The sequence below is a fragment of the Stegastes partitus genome, unplaced genomic scaffold, assembly GCF_000690725.1.
Source record: "Stegastes partitus isolate 25-593 unplaced genomic scaffold, Stegastes_partitus-1.0.2 Scaffold473, whole genome shotgun sequence".
Classification (NCBI taxonomy): Eukaryota; Metazoa; Chordata; class Actinopteri; family Pomacentridae; genus Stegastes; species Stegastes partitus.
Window position 1 is genome coordinate 314,047 of NW_007578204.1, and position 7,051 is coordinate 321,097.

Below are 7,051 nucleotides of genomic sequence, written 5' to 3' on the forward strand. Positions count from 1 at the left end.
GGTGTCTGCATGGTGTTTCTTATATGGTAGAAGACACATGATGTGCAAAATGAGCAAATAATGCTATGAATGGGGTGTTTTCACCTTAAAACTGCAGTGTACTGATATATACTGTATCACAAAAAACAAACAAAACAGATTCAGACTTGTGGGGTTTCATATGGAACGAGTTCTGTTAACTTGCAGAATGTCTTTGTCACTATTCCTGTTTACAATCATTTTCTAGTCCAAACATGTGTCCAACATTGCATCTTGCCATTGTGTAGCACAGAATGGTTTCACAGTGTCAGGTGAGCCGGTGTGCTCAAGCTGCAGCGGGTCAAGAGTTGTTGGGTAGAGAAGGAGGAGCGGACTTCATAGAGCTGCACGTTCTAAAGGAGGCATCAGTGTAGAGTTACATCTAAGGGATTTCCAGGCAGGAATGGATTATTTTTATGCAAAAAAGAAAAAAATCTAAATATGTAACTTTTAATTAAGAGAGATGAGTTTTTAGGGTATTCTACTCAATGTCGAGAGATAGTCTTTCAGACAACAAAGTATTGTTTGTCTTGGTTAATCATATTAGCATACAAAATCCTGATTAAACAAACTTCATTTTCACATTCATTTTTTTGTAGCCGTGGTCACCAGTGTTTCATGTCTCCTCTAGTTTCCTCTCTCCTTCCTTATTTCTTTCCCACTATCTGCATTCTCCTCCACATCCTTTAACAAGTTGCCTTTTTCTTCTTCAGCATTCTTCTCAGTCTCCACCAAATCCCTGTTCTTATGCTCAGCAGATACAGGTTCAAGGTTGGGACAGACTCTTTCTATTAACTGATTCTTGGACCTGTTGGCCTTGTTGATATGCTCTTTAAAACCCCCAAACTTCCCCAAAACCTCAGTGCGGTCAAGCCGCGAACGGCGACCCGAGACACGAAAGTGGCAGGTCAGCAGTTTGACCCGACCCCTCCGCCTCTCCTCTACATCGCCCCTTTCTCCTCCTCACCACCACAGTGCTGAGCTGTGGACTTGTGGCCTGTAAAGAGGTTTAGGTGCAAACAAACAGCCCATTTAGTAGCATCTCTCTTCCATTTAGGCCGTCATTATGGCCCTCAAGGCCCTGGCTCAGCACTGAATTATGAATTAAGTTGTCAGGAGAGCCTCTGCTTATGAGCTGAGGGGGTCATTTAAATTTAATTTGAAAAGGGATTCTGTTAGGAATGTATGCTCAGCAACCTCCTGTGGAACTTCTCCATCTAAGTGAAGAGGGGTAAGTATACTGACAGGGGTAAATGGAATAAGTATGGCTGGAAGAGCATTGACTAACTACAATAATGCACGTGGAGTGATGGGATGAAATCTAACACACTGACATCACCACAAACAGTATTTGAAATCATTATCAAAGTGCAGCGTAAACGCCTGGAGTAGATGTTTTTGTAGCCAGGCTGTTTTTGCTGGCAGATGTCTTGCATGAGGTGTTGCTTCACCTCGGAGCAGTTAAAGTTCTGCTGAGCAGAAAGTAACTCACGGGTCCCTCCAGGATCTCACAGAGGTGTTTTATGATTATTGCTGCCCAGAATCAAGGAATTTATAACAAGTTTTTGTGCTAAAATTTGCAACTAGTTTTGTTTTGTTTTGCTGTGAACTGCCATAAGATTTAAAAACTGCAAGTCAAGTGTAAAAATTTCTTAGAAGTTGCAATAAATGGAACCTGGACCCTGAGGTTACTTTGGGACTTTCTACCATGCCACTAACATCTGCAATTAGGCTGCATAAAAATGACTATTTAAGATACTATTTTAGGTTATCCTATTGTAACTGGAAATTAAGTTTATAGAAATTCATAGCTTTTGGAGAAGAAGAAATTAAATCTTTTCTACTTGAAAGACAATATTTTTTTGAGTTTGGCTTGATATTTATTTGACTTTGACTTGTGAAACTTCCTCTGAATCAGATTGTATTAAGGGATCCAACAATATGTTTGTTTTGTTTTGTTTTTCAGGGTAGTTAGTGATACCAATTAGTAATGATCAGGGATCAGATCAGTAATCAGATAGAACTGTGAGACATTGCTCAAGACCACAGAGTAGTGGCTACAGCTAAAGAGAGGTGAAAAAAAAAAACTATAAGTGGAAAAATGCTGATGACCAGATCTGGTAATCGTCCAGACCAGTATAACAATTTTAGGCTTTTAACTGGACTTGAACTGCAGGTTGAAAGTCCCATTAGCAGCATCTGGGTTCAATGCTGAATCTCCTAAACTGTGTCAAAAAGGCGACACTTCAACTTGAATTTCATTTTGAGGACGACAAGTAAGTCACGGGAGCCAAATCTAGTGAGTAGGACAGTGATTGTGTTGTGGCCAAAAGACTTGTGTATAATCATCACACTGTAAATGGGCGTCCAGTGCATTTGAGCACCTACATGTAACACAGTTCAAGCCACTTGCATCCACCTCATGATGTAGAATTTTGCGATGACACCTCGACCCTGGGAGATTTACATCCAGCAAACAACCATGTGAATGTTAAAGAAAGCAAGGAGCATGCTCATGGTGCTCATGGTGTTTCTTCTGTCGCTGGTACCTGCAGGCAACCAGTGGTTCAAGATTCAGATTCAAATATTCAAAAGGCTTTATTGTCATGTCAACCACATACAGCTGATACAGTACACAGTGAAATGAGACAGCGTTTGATGATCTACAACATGAAAGTTGGCTCACTGGCTGCTGTCTGATACCGACTATGATGTTTCCTTCTCAGCTGTAGTTTGTGATAAGTGTAAACATTGTGCCCCATACCTGGGTACGGTGCGATGATCTGTACCTGGGTCCGATTGGAGGAGGCAGACTCTAGTCCAGCTCAGGCGTACCTGAGTGCGTACCACTGTCAAGGATATAATGTCAGCACTACTCCATTATCTGTCATGTTTTCAAACATAAAAAGCAATTGTCTGCACAGCTGGTCTGCTCATAAATCTGTGTCTGCAGGCACATATCAACCATCAAGTCCACTTTCCTGTATAGCAGATGTGGTGTGCAGACAGGCGAGTGTGTCGAGTGTCCAAGACAAAAGCAGCAGTAACATGAAGTAGTACTCCAGTATAAAGTTAGCTATAAAAATTGTATCAGTTAGATTTGGTGCACAAGTGTCCTGGGTAGGGAACAGATTAATTGTAGGTAACCTGGAATCACCCTGTGTCCTCTTTTCCATTCTTGTGCACGACCTCCTGCATTTTTATATTCGCTGTGTTTGCATTGCTTGTCTTTATGGTGTGTACGTGTTCTCAGAAATCTTATTTTTTTGTGTTTTAACAATTTACTTTCGCATTTGTTTGTTTTCTCACCCACCATACATCAAATTTGAAAAATCTGACTGGATTGGGGAAATTTGCAAGACCCAGTCAAATGTTGCTTGAATTAGCATTCAATTCAATCAAAAATCCTCAAGGGACTGACTCATAACAAGCAACTGCGTTTCTCTCAGCTATCAAGTACATCACAAAAGCCCTCTTTCATGCCATCGCACAGTTGATTCACAACAAATCACACCTTTCTTCTCGTGACTCCGATGACTCTCACATGACCGTACTGACTCAGACGGGATCTTAAAGGCGTAGACGACTCACTGAGGTTAAAGCACACGAATGTAAACTAAATGTTTGTACTGATTGCTCTTGGGGAAGAGGCTGAAATGCAGCTGCTGAAGTGCAGCAGACAGGCAGTTAAAAACCGGGTCTTGTGCATCGGCTGCCGCTATGCATGCGCTATGCAACACAGCCTAACATAGTCCCCCAGGACCTCCTATCAAAACTGCTGTGTCTTTCATCATTGCAGAAATGTTCAGCAGCACTTTGAAGGAAAGATACAGATGACTTCTCCGTCTGGGGAGTAGTGTGCCGTGCTGTTTGCAGTCTCTGTTAACAATGACAGCTCCATCTTACATGATCCTCAGTGCCACCGTCTCTCCGAACAACCTTCCGGACAAGACTTTGACTTTCCTGCCTTACTCTGCCAGATGTTTGGTCTTACTGCACCAGCTGCTGTCCCTCCAATCTCAGGGGACCCGGGACAGGAGTTACTGCCAAAGCGGAGCTGTTCAGAAATCCCTCAGGGACCATTGATCGTCATCAGAAAGGTCTTTGGAAGGGGACTCACCCTTTTACAGGCCGCTGCCAACAAAATATCCACACTAATCGATGAACAAAGTGCATGTCACTGCATGCGTGAAAGCTTTCATTTTTTTTTGTATTTACACATTCTAAAGACCAATTATCTGTTTCAGCTTCATTCAAGATTGTGTTGGCAGTTGTTCTACATTTGTAGCTCTTTGATCAAACACCTCCCTCTCCTCTCTTTATACATTTGCATACAGTACTGAACTCGTGAACTTGTTCCAGCCTTCCTTCCATATGCTACCACTGACCTGGAGGTGTGATGACGCTCACGTCCAGCTGGTGGTTGGTGGTGAACTGCTAACCCCAGCAGCCAATCAGCTGGCCTGCAGGCTAGACGAAGAGGAGGAGGAGAGCTGTAAGGGGAGGGGGAGGGTGGTGATGGAGGAAGTCGGTGTCAGCGGAGGGGTCGTCCGCCCTGACACCGTGCCATCTTACTGCACAGCAGGATGTGACCTTAAACCTCCCGCTGTCCATTCACACTCCCTCTTTCCTCACCCCGCCTCCAAACCAAACACCCCGTTTGTCATCCATCCATCCTCCACCTCCACCCCCACACCACCAAACCCACTCAACAGTCTGTTTTGGATTGACAGCTCCCAGGGAAAAGGGAGAAGGATCTGGATGATACGAAGGAGGTGGCAGATCCAGACAGTCAGAGGAGGGGAGGAGGACTTGCCCTGCAGGCCGGAGGTCTGCCTGCCAGACACAGTATGAACGGATCTGTGTGTGTGCTGGAGGGGAGTGAGGCAGAGAAGGATGAGGGGGAGGAGGGTTACATTGGTTTATGGAGGGAGAGAATAAATAACAGAAGGAAGAAATAAATAAAAAGTTACAAAAAATAAATAAATAAATCCTGTCATATACATATTCAACCATCCAGCTATTCAAATGTTTATCAGTTGTTCAAATGTATGAATGGCAAATCCATAAAAATATAAGCGACATGACATATGCGGGGTTTACAAAATCAACAGAAACAACATTCATAACGCAAATGAGTGACAGAGGCACAGCTTTGGATGGAGGGATGAGAAGGGAGGAGGGCGACAAGGAAGGATAGATGGAGGTGTGGAGGACTGAAGCTTCCTCCTGCAGAGTGGAGACTAGGACAGGAGGAAGCAGGAGGAGCGTCTGCCATCTCCAACTGTTCCATCTCCATAACATCGCACACAATCTCTCGCTCTTTTCCTAATACATGCAGACTCACTCGAGCTGGACTTACACAAAGCAGGAACAGCCAAAAGTGAAATATGAAACATTTAATTTGATGATTTAATGCATTGCTTCAACTAAAGTCGCAGCATTACAGTGCACTAACTCTGTCGTGTATAAATCATCGCTCATAAATTTATATTCATACATAAATTCACACATTTACATTTTCCTACCGTTATGCTTACCCGTGTGAAAAAAATATGCACTTTATAGGTTAAAGAAATATGGTTCAAAAAAATCTCATTTATGAGTGATCTTAGGCCTTATGTTATCTACAGAGGGGTGACAGAAAACCAGCATGAAGTGTCTTAGTAAGGTGTTGGGTCACTATGTGCCGCCGGAACAGCTTCAATGCACCGTGGTATTGATTCTCCAAGTCTATGAATCTAACCAACACCGTTCTTCCTAAGGATATTGCCTCATTTGGTGTTTTGATGATGGTGGTGGAGAGCGCTGTCTAGCACATTGGTACAAAATCAATGTGCTAGACATTAAACGCTCTTCTGGTGTTCAATGGAGTTAAGATGTGGTGACTAAAGAAGGCCATAGCCTATGATTCAGATCATTTTCATATTCATCAGACCAGTCAGGGACTCCTCGTACCGTATAGTTGGATTTGTCAGTTTACATTGGTTAATTGTTGAGGTCAGGTCATTTGATGAAGCTCTCCATCGCTCTGCTTCTCGGTCAGACGGTCCTTACGGAGCCCGGAGGTGTGTTTTGAGTCACTGTACTGCTGAAAAGCAAATGATGGTGCCTATAAGAACAAACTAAATGTGGTGGTGTGTCATTTCAGGATGCTGTGATAGCCTTGCTGATTAAGCCTTCCCTTGAATTCTGAATAAATCTCCATGAGTGACACCATTAGAGGTCCTCTTCATGCTTTACAGTGTGAACTTTGCATTCAAATGCCATCCATTCACCTGTTCCGTGCCACACGGAAAATCACACATTTGGACTCATCGGACCAAAGTCCAGATTTGCACTGGTCTCGTGTTTCAAGCAGTTCTCTTCTTCTTCCTATTCTCCCTCAGCTGTGGTTTCTTTGCAGCACTTCCCACTATGAAGGCTTGATTCACACAGTCTCCTCCACCAGCTGATGTTGAGATGAGTCTGCTGCTTGAACTCTGGGAAGCACTGATGTGGGCTCTAGTCTGAAGTGCTGTTAACTCTGATGAACTGATCCCCTGCAGTGGAGGGAACTCCTTTCCTGGGCCAGTCTCATCACAGCATTCAATGGTTTTTGCAACTTTACTTACAGAAACTTTTAAAGGCTGTGATGTTTTCCGTATTGACTGACCCACATTTTTTAAACTAATGATGTACTGTTCTTGCCCTAATATGTATTACTGCAGTGGGTTGAATAGGGCTATTTATTGTATACCAACATTACCTCTGCACAACTGACAATAGTGTCATCAAGACAAACAGTGGCTACTTTGAGGAATATAAAATATGAAACATATTTTGTTTTGTTTGCACTTTTTTCTTACTACATAATTCTGTCTTTGTTACTTTACTGTTTTGATGTCTTCAGTTTTGTTCTACACTGTAAAAAAAGAAAAACAACAACAACAAATGAAGAAAAAACTCTTGAATGAGTAGGTGTGCTGAAACCTTCGACTGATTCTGTATTTACAAGTAGACTGCAACAAATTCTGTTTTCTCTTTTGACTGT